Below are 22,497 nucleotides of genomic sequence, written 5' to 3' on the forward strand. Positions count from 1 at the left end.
GAACCCCAGTACTTTTATTAAGATGGAAAACTCTACCAGACAAACAACATTTGGGCTTTTGCCATGAATTTGCTCTTTCCTCTGAGGAAAGTGAGACGAGATGCTGAAATCTTCAGCAGCCATCCATCAGCTGGTGAGGCTAATTAGGAAGGAGTCTTCACAATATTATCCCATCTTTGTCTCTGAAAACTCAAGAGTCTCAGCCAGTTGAGTGATAATGTTCCATCAGAAACCTGGGAGTAAGACTAGCTACATAGTGATTCAGAAATCATTCATGGCGTACTTATTTCAGAGAGTAGAGGAGTAAGCAGATGAAGGGGGCATTTTATGGTCAATTATTAAAAAATAAGGACTTTGCAAGAAACAAGGTGCATTTAGTTTAGAATCAAATTAAGTTTTTAATCAAAAGAAATTTATCCCAGTAAAATAATGCCATTCTCTTTTCAGTGAATAAGCAAAGTTCTCCATTCTGCTGTGTTTCTGGAGCCATGACCTCAGCTACAACACTGAATATTTTCCTCAAGATTGATTTGAATACAGAATTAACTATTGTAAGTATGCAAAAATGTAATGATCATATAAGAATAGACATTCACATAAGTACAATTATTTGAAAATTTCTGTAATTAAGGCTTGATCTGGATATTATTTTCTACTGATACTCTGCTTAATATTCATTTGTATTTCAGACTTAGGAAAGATGTATTTAAAGTATTATACAAGTCCTAGAAGCCCTATCCTCAATGTTTTGCTCCTCTGATCTTTATATTCCTCTTAACTCATGAATTGCTGCCTGCTCCTATCTGTGTATAAAATTCTTGTTGTTTGGCATGGTCTTGGATCTCAATGAAATGTCACTTTCTTGCATGTCCATCCTACTAGAAATGAGCTAGTTTTGTTCTTGTTGTGCTTTATTCAATATTACCTAGGTTAATTTCTATTGTAGCTATTATCCTAATAGTTAAATCATAGGATTTTGTTAAATAAAATGAGACTACAGCAAGAATTCACTGTGCTTCTTGTCTATTCATAAGGTGAAATACAACAGACTTTGGAGCTATGTATACCTGTGTATACAGCAGCTTGACTCACACATAGGCACGGGTTCTACTGTGATCCTGTTACTCAGTTTCTATACTCTGCCCCTCATCTGCAAGTGTGAGAGGCATCATACAGCAGTGCGTCTGGGAAATCCTCTTGTGGGGAAATTATCCAGCCCTGGCAAGCTTCAAAAGAGAGCCTTGTTTGTGGGATCTTCTGCACAGTGTCAGAATTCCCTCTGCAGGCTGGTTCTAATAAACTCATTACATTAAGATCAAAATGACTGACCAGCTGTTCCCTTCCCAAAAGTATTTGCATTTTAAAAGGTGAGGGGAAAAAAATCCCATAAAACCAAGAGGCCAAGTTTCTGTTACCTAAAACCAGAAATCTATGATCTATGGGAAAACATATAAGGAGATGGGGAAGGGTATGGGTTCACGACTCTCTCCTCACAATCTGAATCCCGGAAGGAAGGACATGCTTTCTAAAATTCTCCAATCATTTGCAAGAGTCTCTGAGGGACAACCTGGCCCCCATATCCTGCATTGGTTTTTGTGTTCATTAAAATCCGTTCATTAAAATCACTTCGCACTGCAGAGATGCATGTGTAGCAGCTTCATTTGGGACAGATTCTCTCATCCTGTTGGGCACCAGCTGACTCCCAGCAGGGGTCACAGCTGGTCGAGAAGAGTTAATTATCCTCAGGATGCAGCCACAAAGCCATAAGCCTGTCACTCAGTCCTCTGTTTCTGTCACTCAGGCCTTTGCATCTGCTTCCTAGTACTTTCAAGTTATCAGAGGAGCAAAAAGGAACACCTATTACCAGTAAGACAAAATGCATTTCTGCTTTCGGATAATGAGTGACTAAACCAAGAAAACAGAAGATACAAGCATCTATCATTATTTTCATTCAACAGATCTAAATGGACTCAGTGCCATGGATTACACTAGAAACAGTTCTTTTTTTACCATAAACTAAGCTCTGCTTCCAAAAATTTACAATCTACAGAGAAAAGATAGATGTTAAAATAGAACAGAAAGTGGAATTAAAAAAAAAATTAGGTTAGTTCCTGATGACAAAAGTAAATGTTGTTGAGCAGAGTGTGGTTCCTAATACTTTAAGCACCTCTTCTTGAGACAATGAGGCAAAAGGCTGTTCTAAATTCAAGCACAGTCTGAGCTAAGGAGTAACATTTTTCTTGAGGAAAAAAAACCAAAAGAACAACAAGCCCACAAAACAAAACAATAAGAACATTTCCAAAAATAAATTTTATCACTACAAAGCCCAAGAGAAAACATTTTAAAAGACAAAATCAGATTACTAGGTCTAGGTGGCCATGTAAAAAGAAAACACTAATAACATTTAAATTAAGATTCAGGTCTTCACTTTGATGTTGAAAGAAATAATTACAGGTAGAAAATAAAATTTTCTTAGTGTCTTAGGGTTTTACTGCTGTGAACAGACACCATGACCAAAGCAACGCTTATAAGGACAGCATTTGATTGAAGCTGGCTTACAGGTTCAGTGGTTCAGTCTATTATCATCAAGGTGGGAGCATGGCAGCATCTAGGCAGTCATGGTGCAGGACAAGCTGAGAGTTCTACATCTTCATCTGAAGGCTTCTAGTGGAAGATATTGACTTCCAAGCAGCTAGGATAGAGGTATTATAAGTCCATGCCCATAGTAACAAACCTACTCCAACAAGACCACACCTCCTAATAGTGCCACTTGCTGAGCCAAGCATATATAACCATGACAGAAGGCAATCATTTTATGAGCTAACTACATCACATGTACAAGTGTAAAGGAGATCAAGAAAGAAATGAGGAAAAGGAAGAAGAAATCTTCATCAAACTTGACAACCACTAAACATGTATTGTCGAAGTCAAAAAAAAATTCTCCAGGGGGACAAATAATAACACACCTGAATGACATTAAATGTGATGATGCTGAAATTATACATGACAAGAGCAAATGAGTGAGGGAAGTCTGCCTTGGTTTCCATTTGTGGTTGAGGAGGAAGGCATGGGAACAAGAGCATGAACAGTCATCACTTGGCACCTGAGGGCAGATAGAAGAAGAACAAGAGATACTACCCCCTCTTCCATTTTATTCAGTTCATGAAATGGTGTCCCATCCTGCCCCTATACACAAAAGTCAATTTTTCCTTCTCAATTCAACCTTTCTAGAACTATACTTAAAGGGATACTCAGAACAGAGATGTGTTTCCATGGTGATTCTAAATCCAGTGAAGTTCACAATGAGAATTAACCATCAAAATATTCTTTCCAAGAATATTTTGATCTGAGTTATGGATTTTATATTGAGAGATATTTTGTTTCTTGTTGAGACACAAATTTTTCTTCTCTCCATTTCTATCATTACCTTGGTGTAATGAAAAATATCAAACAACACCTCTTCCAAGGGTTAATTATGTCTTTCCTCAAAAATTATGCTCTATCTCTGACCTCTTATACTAGAGAAATTAAATTTTCTTGAAAGTCTATTTAGATTTGGTTTAATTAATATGCAACCATAGGTTAACTTTATTACAATAACTTTTATATTTATTTTTAAAAAGCATGATATGGCTAGGGTGAAGAAAATCACTCACTAAAGTGCTTAGCATAAAAGCATGAGGACCTGTTCTCAGTCCTCAAAATCTGTATTAGAGAAAGAAACACTGGATAGGTGATGTGCACCTGTAATCCCAAAGCTGGGATGCTTGAGAGAAGGGTTTTCCTGGGCTTTGTAGCCAGCCATTCTACCTTATTTGATGAATCCAATGAGAAACTTTCTTACAAAACGAGGTGGAATTGTTCTAAGGGTTGTACACATGCATACACCCAATTCCATGCACACACACACACACACATACACACACACACATATACACATACACACACACACAAATATACTAAGAGATGGGGGTGGGAAAGAAAGAGCAGGTACATGTAGAGACAATGGAACAGTCTTTAGTGAAGTCAAAGTCAAGAACTGTGAAGGACATCCAGGAATATGAGAAGCTAAAGGAACTTGCCTCAACCAGCCTGCCTCAGCCTGTTGAGTCTGGAGCATGTAGGTGACGAGAGTGGAATTTTCTAATCACCATGTTTGTTAGGAGTATGACAACTCCTTCCCTTGATATGTTGATCCTAGTAGGCACACAAGGTATATTTCAGTTCTTTCAGTTCTTACATTGTTTCAGCTCCTTTATTTTAACAAAAAGGAAACAAGTGGGGACAGTCTCAACAGCATCTACTGTCTTTAGCAATTATTATCTTTTTGTTCATTCTCAGTGAGGTTTAGAGCTGTGTCTTTAGAAAATTTAAACACACACACACACACACACACACACACACACACACACACACCACTATGACTAAAACCCTGCACACAGAAAACTTAGTTAATAAACTCTAAAATGTGATTTTCAGGTCTGTGCTTTCTCAGTGAACAAAATGACAATCATAAGCAGTTAAGTTGAGTTCTTGGTAATAAATCATGATTCAGAATTTGAAACATTCCTGTTGAGGCAACTGGATTTCTTCGTGAATGCATTTTTTGATGATTCTTGGGTTGGATCCCAGCTCAGCTAGGCAGTAAGAATGCCTAGAATAGTTACTCAATCCTCAGACACTCTTTTGATCTCTCAAGCAATTGACAGGGGAAGGTATATTTACAAAGGCTTATGGATGGAATTTCTTCCTGAAGGCAGGGTGGAGCCCTTGTGATTCATGAAATGTCTAGCAGATGAATCTCTGATTTCAATGTATATAATCTATTATTTCAATACTTGTGTTTTCTAGTTGCTCTCCTTCTGTTGAAGCCAATTAAACTCCATGAGGAGACATATCTTTTACTTCAAAGAGTTTTGTCCAAGTTTGATAAAACATGTTCAAACTCTTAATTCAAATAATGAAGTCTGATATTTATGCAAATTTGAATTCAAATACAAACTTTCAGTCTCATGGAAATATCGAAGATCAGATGTGGAACCTACCAATTGACTGTTCTGGTGAAGTGAGGAGACTGTTTTCTGAATGATAGGTACCTGCATACTGGTTATCCTGATATGACTTCCACTCCACCATTTGGTGCATAACCTGGAAAGATCAGAGAAAACATTGGAGTTACCTGGTGGGCGAGGCTTCTTGCTTCCTGCTGCTTTCAGGATGCCGATGCTTTTGACATTAGATATTTCCTCATTTAGTATTCTATTTGGCGTGAATTACTGAAATACAATAAAAATATTTCCCCAAGGACCCAGAGCTGTAGTGTAATAGGTTGTTGCTAATAGCTGGAAACTGTACAGCAATCTAGTTTTAAAATACAACACAAATCTTTATCTAAAAGCAGTAACACCTCACTCTCATGTTGGAAGAGTGTTTTCACATTTCCTCTTGCAATGCATAGAAAAGGAGAAAGCTTCAGGAGAAATGATGCATTCTGGGCAAGGAGCCAATTTAAAAAGTCTGTTCTTTCCAGTTTGCTGTCACTTGTCGTGGTTAAACAAAACACGGAGGAGAAAAAGAGAAATTGGCTTCAGTGTAAATGTCAACATTCTGATTAAAGCAAACATGAGGCATTCAGGACTCTTGACAAAAAAAAATTAAATTGAATTATGAAGGATATGCAAATGGAGGCTTCTTCAATGTGACTACCAGGACATGTGCTTTGTATTTCCTGTCTGTGCTGAAGAAATCTGTGCAACTGGACAAGGTGTTCAGAAACAGGCAAAGGGTGATACTCAGTATTTCCCTACTGCTAACAATTGGAACCATCTAAAATATTGGTTAAGAAACAAGCTAACATGTCAAAAATCTGGGGATGGTTACAAAAATGACAGGGATGGCTAGTATTTTCATTCAACTGTTTCTGGAGAAGCCTTGTCTTCCTCCAGGACAAAATCTCCTAAAGTATTTATGTGGGGTTTCAAATGCTACCTTTTCTATGAGGTAGGGAGCATAACAGCAATGCATATTAAATGCAGATTTGCAAGAAATGTTCTGTCTTACCTACCTTTGTTTTAGCAAAGACTTGAAATACTGAATTGTTTAAAATGCTCTTTGGAAGGAGTCTCAGCAGGGTTCATGATATGAAATTTTAAAGGTAGAATAATACATTCAATTTTAGTAATTAAAATTAATGGGGAAATGAAAAGTAGCCGGTGTGTGATATTCCTCTCTCCTGCGGGGAAGATATAATTGGCATTTTGGATGAACAGGCATGGTCCTGCAGTAAGCAGCCTCAGAGTATGCTTGCTTATCTGTCTGGGTCTCCATACATGAATAAGATTATAACTACATGTAAAGAAATACGTCATTGTCTGAGTTCTTTGCTCTCACCATCACCGTTTTTGTGAACAAGACTTCTATCTTCTATCCAGGTTTTTTTTTTAATTCCTTTTTGGGGTGTTCTAAATCTACTTTTGATTTCATAGTTCTCTAGGCATCCCAGGCTGCCCCATACCAACCAGAGAAACCCATGCCTGGCCCATACTCTCACATCTGTCTGTCCTGGCCTCACATTAACTTTGTATTCATTTCATAAATATTTCCTGGAGACTGAATGTCAGTCATTTTGCCTTTACTTCACCTCGCTGCCTGTGCAGTTTCTACTCTTGACTTATTTATTCCTTTCTCAAAACACTCTGTGCTTTTCTATTTCTGAACTTTTGCATCTCCATTTCTATGGCCACACAGATTTCAGAAATGCCTGAGAAAGGTATTATATTTTTGCTGTACTTCAAAATAACTTCATCCTCTTCAGAACTCTGATAATACTGAAAGGCAGACCTTTGTCTATGCATATTCGTAGTCTGCATAAAAGGAGCAAGTGGCGAAGGTAGGCAGAGATGCTAATCCACGTCATTTGTCAGTATTTGGATTTTCTTATCCGCAGAATGACTATAACTCACTTGCAAGGCATTTGTCACAAATACAGGTGATGATTTTATGCACTGTTGTAGCTCAAAATTTTAACTCTACTTTACATTAATGACATTCTTTAAATTGATAGCACACCTGCTGTGTGAGTACATGAATGAAGACAGTTGTATGTGTAAACACAGAAGATTTCGAGCATGCATTAAGGCACTTTGTAATCCACTACCGTAGTAATAATTAGAAACCTGAAAGGCAGTTGTTATAAGCTTAACAATCTATAAGTTACTATTCTAACCTCAAAGCCTACAGTTATCTCCAAATTGTCAGGATTGTTTACCTTGGGATACTTTGACCAATAGAGAATGTTGTACAATGAGTGATAGGGACAGCACATGCTAGCCTCATCAGGAACACCCTCCACCCTTGCACATTAGAGAGGATGAAATGCATTTCAGGAACCATACATGCACAATCTCAACCTCATCCATGCGTTCTTCTCCTGCCATCAGATCCCAAGGCATCTAGGATTTCCCATGCACTGAATGATAATTGTACTTTCTGTTATAAATGCAGATGTGAAACCTCATGTTATTAAGTGCTGCGAAAGACATTCATGAATTCTGTCCACAACCGCCTCTGTAGACAAATTGCAATAAATACTGAAATGTGCTTAGTATACCTTCTAGTTTTAGTCCCTAGGGACCATAAAAGCTCCTACAGTCTGGAGCAGCACTCCCAATACTCTAGAAAATGGAAGGGACTAGAGACTTCTCCAGATGATTATACATTTTCACAGAAAAGAGACCCGCAAAGCTCTCCATAAGACTTAATTGGCAAGAAATTAGAGTCAAAAACTAATTCATGCCATAATTTTTAATAGAATTTGTCCTCATTCATTTATCCATTCATTTAGTCTGACCTTGTGGTGCATCCACCTCTTCTCATAGTGGTACTCAGTAAATACAGTGGGACCCAAAGAACCTAATGTCTCTGGGATTTACAACTTGCCTTGTAAACTACCTGTGGAAACTGCATTATATGATAAACAAAAACTATAAAGCCAGAGCAAGAATTTGTAAGAGATTAATCAGAAATGTACTTTAAGGAGGTGAATTCAAGTTGAGGGCACACACATTCTAAGATATTTTTAGGAGCAATCTGGGAGCTGGTGTGAAACAAAGCAGGTGATTTTGTAGCAGGTGAGGTCTCCTTGTGGCACACGGTCCTCCCAGGAGTGGATACTTGCTGGCCTACATCCTGCATCTCCTCGTCGAAGATCTGTGTACTTAGACTCGCAAAGGATGGCTTTTACGGTTTTTGTTTTCATGTGGAGAAAAATACATGTTCCCCTGCTCAAAGTAAACACCCTGGAAGCAGTTGCGACTGTTCAGATTTCTTTAAAGACCCTAACGCCACTTACCCTTGCTTTTCGACTGCGGGGGACATAATGAAATTGAAGTGTCTTGTGGAGCTTTTCTTCTCCTTCTTTCCGCCTTAACAGAAAGCAGTGGGGGACGTTCGGGCCACCAATGTCACTGCCATTTCAGCGTCTGCTTAGGTTTATTCTTTAAAAAAATGGCACTGGCTTAATGCTTTTTAATTTTTTGTACACATATGTTTTGCTTAGAGAAGCCGGAGATTTGTCATTTACCTCCTCCTCCTTCTCCTGTCTTCTCCCTCCTGTGCCTCACTGTCTTCTTCATCTGGGGCAAGACAGAAGTTTGCTACTGAATGGAGGCCTCTTGTTACAATGCTTTTGACAGGAGCATTAACAGCTTTTTCTTCCCTCTTCCTCTCCTCTCCTCTCCTCTCCTCTCCTCTCCTCTCCTCTCCTCTCCTCTCCTCTCCTCTCCTCTCCTCTCCTCTCTTCTCTTCCCCTCCCCTTCCCTCCCCTCCCCTTCCCTCCCCTCTCTTCCCCTCCCTTCCCCTCTCCTCCCCTCTCCTCTCCTCCCCTCCCTTCCCTTCCTCTCCCCTCCCCTCTCCTCTCCTCTTCTCTCCCTTGCTCTCCCCTCCCCTCCCCTCTCCTCTCCTCTCCTCTCCTCTCCTCTCCTCTCCTCTCTTCCCCTCCCCTTCCCTCCCCTCTCTTCCCCTCCCTTCCTCTCTTCTCCCCTTTCCTCCCCTCCCCTCCCTTCCCCTCCTCTCCCCTCCCCTCTCCTCTCCTCTTCTCTCCCTTGCTCTCCCCTCCCCTCCCCTCTCCTCTCCTCTCCTCTCCTCTCCTCTCCTCTCCTCTCCTCTCTTCTCCCCTCCCTCCCATGACATCCCCTCACCTCCTCTCCCCTCCCTGTCCTCCCCTGCCCTGCCCTCACCTCCTCTCCCCTCACCTCCTCCTCTCCTCTCCCCTCCCCTTCCCTCCCCTCCTCTCTTCTCCTCTCCTCTCCTCTCCTCTCCTCTCCTCTCCTCTCCTCTCTCCTTTTCTTTCCTTCCCTTCCCTTCTCTTCCATTCCCAGCCCATCTCCTTTTCTTATCTTTTTTCTTTCTTATGGTCCTGGTACACGGTTTACTTCAAGGCCTACTGTGGAGTTACAGGGAATTCATACAGGTCACATTGGAACAAACTTTAAAATCCTTATTGGACAACTTTTAAAGTCTCGATTCCTATGGATACATTCCACACAAAAGGGCTATTCATGAACTTTTCTGGTATATGGGAACCTAAGTCCTCTCCTTTAACTCTGAGCTGTAGTCTTTGATGGATGAACCATTTTAGCTGTCTCCTTTTGATATTTGGCTTTTGGCAGCTGAACCTAACTTCTCTATGGAATCATACATAATGGAAAAATTTCTGCTAAGTGAAAGTTCCACCTTGATTCTTGTCCTCTTAAAGGAAATAAATAAACATTCAGTTTAAGTACAAGTTTTATTAGCAAGCAAATACAAGCAAAAGGCAGTGTACTCAGGAGAAGTCAAAAGATTGAGGGAGGACCCTGAAGGTTATATGGCACCTAATTGGGTTCTGTATTCCAAATAATTCCATTATTTTGATCAATGTCTGGCAGGAAGCATGCTAAAACTTTAAGCTGACTCTTCTGCATGGTGAATCAAACCTTAACTTAGGAAACTTCTTCCATACACCTCATGAAGTCTCACAGAGGAGTAGCTGGGAAAGTGAATGACTGATTGAAAAACCACCTTCTCAGTATGTTATAATAAAGTGGGGGACTTTTAATATTACATTTTTTGTTAATGGCTATGTATGACAACTGAGAGGGTAGCCAGCACCTTAGTTCATGATATGGTGAAAAGGGTCTAATTGTAACTTCATGAAAGTTTTACCATTAAAGGACATTCTGACTTTAGTATTCACAGTTACTGAAATGCAGCAGTATTTTCTTGGCTTCTTTCATTGATAGGTCCATGCTACTGATGATCATTTTCCTCTTCAAGAGATATTAATCCATATAATTATATAAGTAAGACATGTGAAATCCCAGTTCTTTAATGTCCTCTTCAAGCTGAGCAGGCATGGATAGGACCATGCGCCATCTTTGTGTTATAAAAATGTTGGCGCTTTTGAACCCATGCGCCATCTTTGTGTTATAATAATGTTTGTTGGGGTGAGCAGCCATTGATGATGAGTCACTGTGCTGAGTGCAGTTCTAGAGGAATTTGTCTCATTCTATAGGTTGTAGAATATGATTTATCTTCTTTAAGTAAGGACATATCTTTCCTGATATTTAAAAAAAGCTTCACTCCTTAAATCTAAACAGCATATTTTCTTTTTCTTTCCCAAAAACTCTCAGAAGCTTTTGAGAACAACAATGGGCAACCCGGAGAACCCACAAAGCAACCTTGGTCTTTATGAAACTATTCTCTGATTTTCATGATTTTTACAAGAAATATTAAGGTCTGCCTTGTGGTGGAGAAGGTTTCTTGTTAGAAGCAATTAAGAGAAGGATTCCAAAGCTGTTCTCTGACCCAAGAGAACTGATTATGCCATTCTTGGTGTAGACACGGAGCTTTCTGGAAGAGATGGTATCTTTTTGCTGCCATATACATGAAACATTCTGAGAGCCTATTGTTCACACCAACTATAAATTATCCAGAATTGTGTAGCACTCTAATGGTACTCCAGAAAACCCTTCCACAATTTAGAAAACATTGATTTTATAATTATGTTGCAATAAGGGCCAATATAATCCTAGAAAGCTATAAGGCTGAACATCAGTGTTCCTGTTGACATTTGCTCTTCTCTTCTGGATTTAAAAGGAATTAGCACTGAAACATTTTTATGAACCCTGAATGTCTACAAGTATGTGTTCTTTTGAGTCTGTCTAGGCCATCTAAAGGACATTGTGACATGGTTCCCAGTCCCGGAAAAGGGCCAGCAGCATGTGGTCCTCCACATGTGTTGATAGTTGCTGCGGACATAAGGCTTGTTTGTATAATATATACATAATTTCATGCTCCCGCTTTGAGGAATTTCTACTCTGACAAGGTTAATGAATCTGATTAAGAGAGAGCTTGAGTCCAGGGAAGCAAGGGTTCAGCTAATGTCTCAGCAAAATGGAAAATACTGATACCTTCAGGACAACCCTTAAGGCTATGGGAAAGAACTCTGAAAACATGAGTTCAGGAATATATAATTTCTCAACTAAGCAAAATATAAGGTTCCATTATGAATTTTATAAGGAACATTGTAAACCTAAAAGAACAAAGGCAGCTGCACTGTGAGCCAGCTTGTTAGAAAAACACAAAGGCAGGTAGATACAAAGGAAAGCAGACATTTGAGTGCAAAGTCGGCTTGAGACAGAGCTAGGCTGGGCCCAGGCATGATAGAATTGTTAATCTAGGTCTGGATCATACCCACATTATTAACTGTCTGTGCTTACAAAGGCAGGCAGATTTTTTTTTAATTCATATGCTATATTAAAATATGTGCTGTTGTCTCTAAGAATAAAGAGGTGGAGGTCATGGGATGCTGAGTCATGGGATAATCAAAAGGGAGTCTGGGATAATGACTGAATTAATATGTAAATAAATTAGTGGGCTTTCTGCAAGAGATGAGCTATCCAAAGAGGTATTTGAAATTGCAAGAGAGAAGCTGTCTCAAGAGAGAGCTGTCTGGAAAACTATCTTTAAAAAAAAGTAAGCTGACAGCTTGAACCACATGATTTGACTTTGAGATGTACTTTTACCACTCAAACACCCGTTTCTCAGAACCCCTCTCCAAGCTGGAATAAAACAAAGCAAGTATAAGGAAAAGAGCCCAGGAAAAGGCCAAAAACACAGAGATCCACTTGTTTGCACACTCTGAGAACACTATAATGGGAACCATATATGTACACAGAAGATCTGGTACAGACCTGTGTAGGCCTTATGCATGCTGCCTCATTCTCTCTGAGTCTATATGTGATTTGACCCTGATGATTTAGAACAAAGACCTTGTTTTCATTGTGTCTTCAGTCTCCCTGACTCTCACACTCTTTCTGCCTCTTCTTCTGCAGAAGAAATATTCTACTTAGGGCTGAATATTCTATGGTATCTAAATCTCTGCCTTGGCATAGGTCTTTATATTTGTTCCCATCTGCTGAAAGAGGAATTTTCTCTAATGATGGCTGATCAAGGCAGTGATCTATGATTACACCAGGATGACAATAAGATGAGTTTTATTGATCCTTTAGTTTTAGTACAGTAATATTTGTCTTTATCCTTGGTGTCTGGGCCCTCTTGTCTCAGGTTGTGGGTCACCCAAGGAATGTTGAGTATGGGTTATCTCTTATGAAGTGGACCTAAATTCAAATCAAATATTTATTGGTTACTCCCACAAGCTTACTACCATCATTGCCATAGGATAACTTGCAGTGAGGACAATTGGACTATAGGTCCAATTGTGGCTTGCTTATAATTTATAATTTTTTTCTTTTGTAACTTGAAAATACCTTCTGAACCTTTGACCACTAACATGCAGGGATAAGGATTTATGTAGGCAATAGCCACACTTCTCTATATTCAGCAATTTGTATAGATACTTTCTTTAGTCATTAGTTTGTAAAGAGTAAACTATAGTCTTGGCAACAACCTGGATATTTGAAGATTTGTTATTTAATGACTGAGTAATATTTCTTTGTGTAAGTGTATCACACTTTCTTTATCTATTTATGTGATTAGGAACATTAATATTTTTTCCAATTTACATATATTTTGAACATAGCAGCAATGAACACTGTTGAAAAAGCATACCTTTGGCCAATTTCTCTCATGCAAATGAGTGGGTGGGTACATCCAGGAGCTCAGGGAACACAGAAGTGGCAGAGCAGCTGGGACAGGGTCCATCTGGACTCCATCTGCAGCTAGGAGATGGGCTGCTTCACAGCACTCTGTGCACCAATCCTGCCAGGGAAGAACTGGTCTGCAGGGAGAGCTTTGACATCTGGGTTTGGAGGTAAGACTGCTATTTTCTCTCTGGCAACTGAGCAGGCTGGTATGGCCAGGAGCACAGGGAACACAGGAGTGGCAGAGTAGCTGGGACAGGGTCCTTCCAGGCTTCATCTGCACCCAGGAACTGGACTGAGCCACAGCACTCTGTGCCAGGGGAAAACTGGTCACCCAGGGGTGCTGAGACAAGCTTGTAGACCCACAGAAGGGACAAGTGCCAGCTTGAGACAGCAGGACCAACAAACACCAGAGATAACCAGATGAAAAAAAAAGGCAAATGTAGGAACTTTACCAACAAAATCAATGCAACATGGCACCAGCCGAACCAAATTCTCCCACAACAGCAAGTCCTGGATACCCCAACACACTAGAAAAGCAAGATATGGATTTAAAATCACAACTCATGATGCCAATAGAGGGCTTCAAGAAGAACATAAATAATTCCCTTAAAGAAATACAGGAGAACACAGGTAAACTGGTAGAATCCCTTAAAAGAATTAAAGGAAAGCACAATCAAACAGATAAAGGAAATGAACAAAATCATCCTGGATTTTTAAATGGAGGTAGAAACCATAAAGAAATCACAAGGGGAAACAACTCTGGACATAGAGAACTTAGGAAAGAAGTCAGAAGTCATAGATGAAAGCATCAACAGCAGAATACAAGACATAGAAGACAGAATCTTGGATGCAGAAGATACCATAGAAAGCACTGACAAAACAGTCAAAGAAAATGCAAAATAAAAAAGCTGCTAACCCAAAACATCCAAGAACTCTAGGACAAAATGAGAAGACCAAACCTAAGGATTATAGAATAGAGCAAAGACTTCCAATTAAAAGTGCCAGTAAATGTCTTCAACAAAACTGTAGATGAAAACTTCCCTAACCTAAAGAAAGAGGTGTCCATGAACATACAATAAGTCTACAGAACTCCAAATAGATTGAACCAGAAAAGAAATTCCCCCTGTCACATAATAATTAAAACACCAAATGCACTAAACAAAGAAAGAATATTAAAAGCAGTCAGGGAAATTTTTCAAGTAACATGTAAAGGCAGACCTATCAGAATTACACCAGCCTTCTCACCAGAGACTATGAAAGCCAGAAGATGCTGAGCAGATGTCATACAGACCCTAAGGGAACAAAAATGCCAACCCAGGCTACAATACTCAGCAAAAATCTCAATTACCATAGATGGAGAAACAAAGGTATTCCATGGCAAAAACAAATTTACACAATATCTTTCCATAAATCAAGCCCTTCAGACAACACCAAATTGAAAACACCAACAAAAGGAAGGATACTACACACTAGAAAAAGCAAGAGATTAATTTACTCTTAACAAACCAAAAAGAAGAGAACCACAGAAACATAACTCCACCTCTAACAGCAAAAATATCAGGAAGCAACAATCACTTCTCCTTAATATCTCTTAATATCAATGGACTCAATTCTCTAATAAAAAGACATAGACTAAAACATAGACTAAGAGACTGGATACATAAGCAGGACCCAACATTTTGCTGCATACAGAAAACTCACCTCAGGCACAAAGACAGATACTACCTCAGAGTACAAGGCTGGAAAACAATTTTCCAAAAAAAATGGTACAAAGAAACACGCTGGAGTAGCCATTCTAATATGGAATAAAATCAACTTTCAACCTAAAGTAATTGAAAAAGATAAGGAAGGACACTTCATATTCATCAAAGAAAAAAAATCTACCAAGATTAACTCTCAATTCTGAACATCTGTGCTCCAAGTACAAGAGCACCCACATCCATAGAAGAAACTTTACTAAAGCTCAAAGCACACATTACACCCTACACAATAATAGTGGGAGATTTCAACACCCCAATCTCATCAATGATCAGGGAAACACAAACTAAACAGAGAAACAGTGAAATTAACAGAGCTATGAAACAAATGGATTTAACAGATTTTTATAGAACACTTTATCATAAAACAAAAGAATATACTTTCTTCTCAGCACCTCATAGTTCCTTATCAAAAATTGACCATGTACTAAGTCACAAAACAGACCTCAGCAGATATAAGAAAATTGAAATAATTCCATGCACCCTATCAGATCACTGTGGAATAAGGCTGATCTTTAATAACAGCAAAACAACTGAAATACACATGGAAACTGAGCAACATTCTATGCAACAATAACCTGGTCAAGGAAGAATTAAAGAAAAAAAAAGACTTTTTAGAATTTAATGAAACTGAAGGCACAATATACCCAAGCTTACTGGACATAATGAAAGCAGTGTGAAGAAGAAAACTCACAGCACTGAGTGCCTCCAAATGAAATTGGAAAGAGCATACACTAACAGCTTGAAAGCACAGCTGAAGGCTCTAGAACAAAAAGAAGCAAATACACCTAAGAAGAATAGACAGCAGGAATTAATTAAACTCAGGGCTAAAATCAACCAAGTAGAAACAAAAAGAACTATACAAGGAATCAAGCAAACCAAGAGTTGGTTCTCTGAAAAAAACAGCAAGATAGATAAATCCTTAGCCAAACTAACCAGAGAGCTCAGAGACAGTATCTAAATCAGCAAAATCAGAAATAGAAAGGGAGACATAACAACAGATACTTTGGAAATCCAAAAAAATCATCAGATCCTACTATAAAAGCTTATACTCAGAAAAGTGTATAATCTAGATGAAATGGACAATTTTCTAGACAGATACCAAGTACCAAAGTTAAATCAGGATCAGATAAATGATCTAAATAATCCCATAACCCCTAGAGAAATAGAAGCAGTCATTAATAGTCTCCCAAACCAAAAAAAAAAAAAAAAAAAAAAAAAAAAGCCCAAAGAGGGTTTAATGCAGAGTTCTATCAGACCTTCAAAAAGACTTAATACCAGTACTCTTAAAACTATTCTACAAAATAGAAACAGAAGGAACACTACCCAACTGATTCTATGAATCCACAATTACACTGATACCTAAACCACACAAAGACTCAACAAAGAAAGATAACTTTAAACCAGTTTCCCTTATGAATATCAACACAAAAATACTCAATAAAATTCTTGCCAACTGAATCCAAGAACACAACAAACTAATCATCCACCATGATTAAGTAGGCTTCATCCCAGGGATGCAGGGATAGTTCAATATATGGAAATCCATCAATGTATTCCACCATATAAACAAACTCAAAGAAAACAAAACACAGGATCAGTTCAATAGATGCTGACAAAGCATTTGACAAAATCTAAAACCTCTTCAAGATTAAAGTCTTGGAAAGATCAGGAATTCAATCCCATACTTAAGCATGGTAAGAGCAATATACAACAAACCAGTAGCGAACATCAAACTAAATGGAGAGAAACTTGAAGCAATCCTACTAAAATCAGAGACTAGGCAAGGCTGTTCATACTCTCCCTCCCTGTTCCATATAGTACTCAAAGCCCTAGCTAGAGCAATTAGACAACAAAATGAGGTCAAAGGGATACAAACTGGAAAGGAAGAAGTCAAAGTGTCACCATTTGCAGATGATATGATAGTATACTTCAGTGACGCCAAAAATCCCACCAGAGAACTCCTAAACCAATAAAGAACATCAGCAAACTTCAGCAAAGTGGCTGGATATAAAATTATCTCAAACAAATCAGTAGCCTTCCTATACTCAAATGATAAAGAGGCCGAGAAAGAAATTAGGGAAATGACACCCTTCACAATAGTCACAAATAATATAAAACACCTTGCTGTGATTCTAATTAAGCAAGTGAAAGATCTGTATGACAAGAACTTCAAGTCTCTGAAGAAAGAAACTGAAGATCTCAGAAGATGGAAAGATCTCCCATGCTCAAGGATTGGCAAGGTTAATATAGTAAAAATGGCCATCTTACCAAAAGCAATCTACAGCTTCAATGCAATCCCCATCAAAATTCCAAATCAATTTTTCATAGAGTTCGAAAGAGCAATTTCCAAATTTATCTAGAATAACAAAAAAACTAGGATAGCAAAAACTATCCTCAACAACAAAATAACTTCTGGGGGAATCAGTATCCTGGACCTCAAGCAGTACTACAGAGCAATAGTGATAAAAACTGCATGGTATTGGTATAGTGACAGGCAGGCAGATCAATGGAGTAGAACTGAAGACCCAGAAATGAACCCTCACACCTATGGTCACTTGATCTTTGACAAAGGAGCTAAACCCACCCAGTAGAAAAAAGACAGCATTTTCAACAAATGGTGCTGGTTCAAGTGGCAGTCAACAAGTAGAAGGATGCAAATTGATCCATTCTTATCTCCCTGTACAAAGCTCAAGTCCAAGTGGATCAAGGACCTCCACATAAAACTAGATAAACTGAAGCTAATCGAAGAGAAAGTGGGGAGGAACCTGGAGCACATGGGCACAGGGGAAATTTTCCTGAATAGAACACCAATAGCTTATTCTCTAATATCAAGAATTGACAAATGGGACCTCATCAAATTGCAAAGCTTCTGTAAGGCAAAGGACACTGTCAATAGGACAAATCGGCAACCAACAGATTTGGAAAAGATCTTTACCAATCCTACATCTGATAGAGGGCTAATATCCAATATATACAAAGAACTCAAGAAGTTTGACTCCAGAGAAGCAAATTATCCTGTTAAAAATGGGACACAGAGCTAAACAAAGAATTCTCAACTGAGGAATACTGAATGGCTGAGAAACACCTGAAGATATGTTCAACATCCTTAATTATCAGGGAAATGCAAATCAAAACAACCCTGAGATTCTATGTCACACCAGTCAGAATGACCAAGATCAAAAACTCAGGGGACAGCAAATTCTGGAGCGGATGTCCAGAAATAGAAACACTCCTCCATTGCTCTTAGGATTACAAGCTGGTAAAACCACTCTTGAAATCAGTTTGGTGGTTCCACAGAAAATTAGACATAGCACTACCTGAGCACCCAGCTATACCACTCCTGGGAATATACCCAGAATATTTCCCAACATGTTAAGGACACCTGCTCCACTATGTTCACAGCAGCCTTATTTATAATAGTCAGAAGCTGGAAAGAACCCAGATGGCTTCAACAGAGGAATGGATGCAGAAAATGTAGTACATTCTCACAATGGAGTACTACTCTGTGATTAAAATCAATGAATTCATGAAATTCGTAGGCAAATGGCTGATGCTAGAAACTATCATCCTGAGTGAGGTAACCCAATCACAAAAGAACACACACTGCATGCACTCGCTGATAAGTGGATATTAGCCTAAAAGCTTGGAATACCCAAGATACAACTCACAGACCACATGAAGCTCAAGAAGAAGGAAGACTAGTGTGGATACTTTCATCCTTATTTGAAAATGGATCAAAATACCCATTGACCAGAGCCAACCAATAGACTGAGCATTGGGTCCTGAGTGGAGCAGCTAGAGAGGAGTTGAAGAGGTTTGCAGTCCTGCAGGAGGAACAATAATATGTACCAATCAGTAAAGCTCCCAGGGACTAAACCACCAACTAAAGAATACACATGGAGGGACCCATGGCTCCAGCTACATATGTAGCTTGAGGAGGAGAAATGGGGGGATTTCAGAAGGGTAATGAGGAAAGGGAATACAATTTGAAATGTAAATAAAAAAATATCTAATAAAAATAAAGTAAAAAGAAAAGTGTACCTTTGATAGCCTGAAGGATACTTTTGCATATGTACCAAAGTCGGATATTTGGATCTTAGATGAATTCTTATACTCCCAAGGAACTGCCATACTGATTTGCAAGCAGGCTATACAGTTTTGTGATCCGCCAACAATGGATAAGTGTTTGCTTTATTCACATCCTTCACAGCATATGCTGTCGTTTGTTTTTATTAATTTTTTGTTTGTTTGTTTTGTTTTGTTTTGTTTTTTTTTGTTTTTTGAGACAGAGTTTCTCTGTATAGCCCTGGCTGTCCTGGAAATCACTCTGTAGACCAGGCTTTCCTGGAACTCGGAAGTCTACCTGTCTCTGCCTCCCAAGTGCTGGGATTAAAGGTGTGCGCCACCACCGCCCGGCTTTGTCATTTGCTTTATTGATCTATTCTGGCAAGTGATAAAACGATATCTCTGAGTAGTTTGATCTATAGTGCCCTAATGATTAAGAATGTTGAACATTTAAGTATATCTCAACAATTTCAGCTTATTTTTTTTATTTTTTTAGAAATCTTCATTTAGATATGTATCCCAATTTTTAATTAGGTTATTTGTTTTTGTTATATATAACTATATATATATATATATATAGTTATATGTTCTTTGTATAGTTGACTATTAGCTCTCTGTTAGATGGATATTTGGCAAAATCTTTTCCTATTCTGTAGGATGCTTCTTGAGTGTGTCCTTTATTTTACAAAACATGATCAGTTTTATGGGTCCCATTTATTAATTGTTGATATTAGTACCTGTGCTAACAATGTTATTTTCAGAAAGTTGTTTTCCCCCCTGAGACAGTGAGCTCAAGGCTATACCTCACGTTCTCTTCTATTAGTTTCAATGCATCTGGTTTTATGTAAAAGTTTTGACCAATTTGGTATTGAGTTTTTTTTTGTAGTATAAGTATGGACCTATTTGGACTTTTCTAAATTTAGACATCTTGTATGGCCAACACCATTTGTTGAGGATCCTGAGTTTTTTGACCAGTGAGTATTTTTGGCTTCTTAATAAAGAAACAGGTGTGTGTGTGTGTGTGTGTGTGATTATTTATAATTTGTTTTTTCTGTTTTCTTGAGGGTATAGTTAACCTCTTTAAGTTGGAGTTCTCCTTCTAGTGCGTTCTGTACCCCCTATATTTGAAGATAAATATTGCTTAAGTTTTGTTTTATAATAGAATGTCTTCTTTTTTCTTTTTCTCCTTCCATGTTTTTATTTTTAAAATTATAATGTAATTACAACATTTCTTCCTCCCTTTCTTCACACACACCTTCTTCTCTCTTTTAAATTCAGTGTCCAATTTTAATGATTATTGTCACAAACATATATATGCATATATGTTATGTGTTTGTGAATGTGTATTTATATACATATATGTATATAAATGTATATTGTACATTTTATACATATTTATACATATTATATACATTTTATACATATTTATACATTTATACATATTTTTATGTATAAATGTACATATAAATGAATATATGTATATATGCATATACCAGTTGTTTTCATCCTGTGGGTCATGACCCCCTTAAGGGTGAAATCACTCTTTTACAAGGGTCACCTAAGACCACTGGAATACACAGATATTTATATTCTAATTCATAATAGTAGCAAAATTACAGTTATGGAGAGACAAAAATAATTTATAATTAAGGTTCACTACAACATGAGAAACTGAAGTAAAGGTTCACAACATTAGGAAGGCTGTGAACCACTGGTAAAAAAAAATAATAAAATGTCTTGTTTTCTCCATCTATATTGATTGAAAGTTTTGCTGGGTATAGTAGTCTGCACTGTCATCTGTAGAATATCTGTTCATGTACGTCTTGTATTTAGAAGTCTCTATTGAGAAGTCAGGTTTAATTTCAATAAGTCTGCTTTTATATGTTATCTTTTCTTTTTCCCCTGCAGCTTACTTTTTGTCTTTATATTTAGTGTTTTGTTATTTGCTAAGGAGACTTACTTTTATGGTGCAGTCTAGTAAGTGTTCTGATGGTTTCTTGTATCCTGACATGTATCATCTTAAGTTAGGGATACTTTTTTCTATGATTTTGTTGGGAATATTTTCTATGCCTGTGATCACGGTTTCATCTCCTTCGTCTTTTCCGAGTATGCTTACATTCGTTCTTTTTAACATATTCCAGATTTTTTTTGAAGTTTTGTGCCAGGACTTTCTTAGATTTAACATTTTCTTTAACAGAGGTATCCATTTCTTATATCGTGTCTTCAGTGCCTGGGATACTTCAACCTGTTGGAATCTTTTGGTGAGGTTTGTCTCTCAGGTTCCCATTTGTGATGCTAGATTTTTCCTTTCCAGAAATTATTGTTTGAGTTTTCTTTATTGATGTTATATCCAGTTTCAGGTTTTGAAGTGTTTTATTTATTTTTGTTTTACAGTTTCTGTTTTTGTAGATTTCATTATGGGATTTACACATTTCCTTTTTAAGGACCTCTTTTATATTCACAAAGACTTTTATTGTAGTTTCCTCGCTCTTCAGTTACTGCAGCAATAGTCATGACCTGCTATGGTAGAGTTTCTGGTATCTAGTGAAGACATATCATCCTGACTGTTATTCATTTGGGTTTTATCTGCCATCTAGGCATCGGGGTTTGGGAAGATTGTAATTTATGAGAGATTTGTTCCTTGCTTTCTCTTTGCTCTGAGGTTCTTAGGAGTATGTGACTCTATGTTGCCCATTAGGAAATTCTTTGGGATCCTGATAGGGGTTGTCACTGGGGTTCCCTGCAAAATCTCTTTTTAGGTATTTGGGGCTGACACTTAGGAATGAAAATGGACTAGTAATGAGGGACCTGAGGGAGTCCACAGGAAGTAAGAGAGCAGTGCATTTCATCATGCACTTCTTCCTACCCTGGTGATAGGAACAGAGTGTAAGGAAAAAGTGTAGTAGTTGGTTTTCTACAGAGTTAGTAATGAGGCTGCGGAATTGATATTGGAGGAATGAAAGGAGGTAAATAAAATAAATAAGGTAAAGCCTACTAGCTTCCCTGGCTGGAGTGGACTGTGTGTTCCCAGGGAATGACAGTTGGAGATGGGGATGAGGATAAAGCAATGGGAAGGAGAGACATTAAGTGGAGAAGCTCTTTGTGATCCACTGGAGATGAGGACTACACACTATCACTGGAGGGAGTCGGAAGCAGGTGGTCTGCCACAAACCTAAGGAAATGATGGGGAGTTGGCTTTGGAGGAGTAGAGGAAAAGATGAGGGTCTGATGGAGGCAGACCTGCGTCCCTGGCAGAGCAATGAGTGACTTGCTCTCATTATATAATAATGAGTATATTATTTGAAGACATATTGTATAGTTTATTTTAATTTGAAGTTCTTGGAACACTTCTTGAAATTTACCTAATGCCAATGCCTAATTCAGGAGAATAAATACTTTCATAGTATAGTGCATTTTCATTCAGAGTCATAGGAGTGCTTTATACACACACACACACACACACACAAACACACACACATGAATTCATATATACCTATTATTACAACCCACATAAAATATAAATAGAG

General features: G+C 38.2%; 1 long non-coding RNA gene across 1 annotated transcript in view; it reads left to right on the forward strand.

Annotated features, from left to right (window-relative positions):
• LOC127663787 (uncharacterized) overlaps positions 1-22,497 on the forward strand; it is a 46,392-nt gene that overhangs the window by 15,567 nt on the left and 8,328 nt on the right. The window contains exon 2 of the long non-coding RNA XR_007973017.1: positions 448-551. This is a non-coding gene — a long non-coding RNA (uncharacterized LOC127663787). The remainder of the gene's footprint in view (positions 1-447; positions 552-22,497) is intronic.

Source organism: Apodemus sylvaticus, chromosome 13 (assembly GCF_947179515.1).
Source record: "Apodemus sylvaticus chromosome 13, mApoSyl1.1, whole genome shotgun sequence".
In the NCBI taxonomy this organism is placed as follows: domain Eukaryota; kingdom Metazoa; phylum Chordata; class Mammalia; order Rodentia; family Muridae; genus Apodemus; species Apodemus sylvaticus.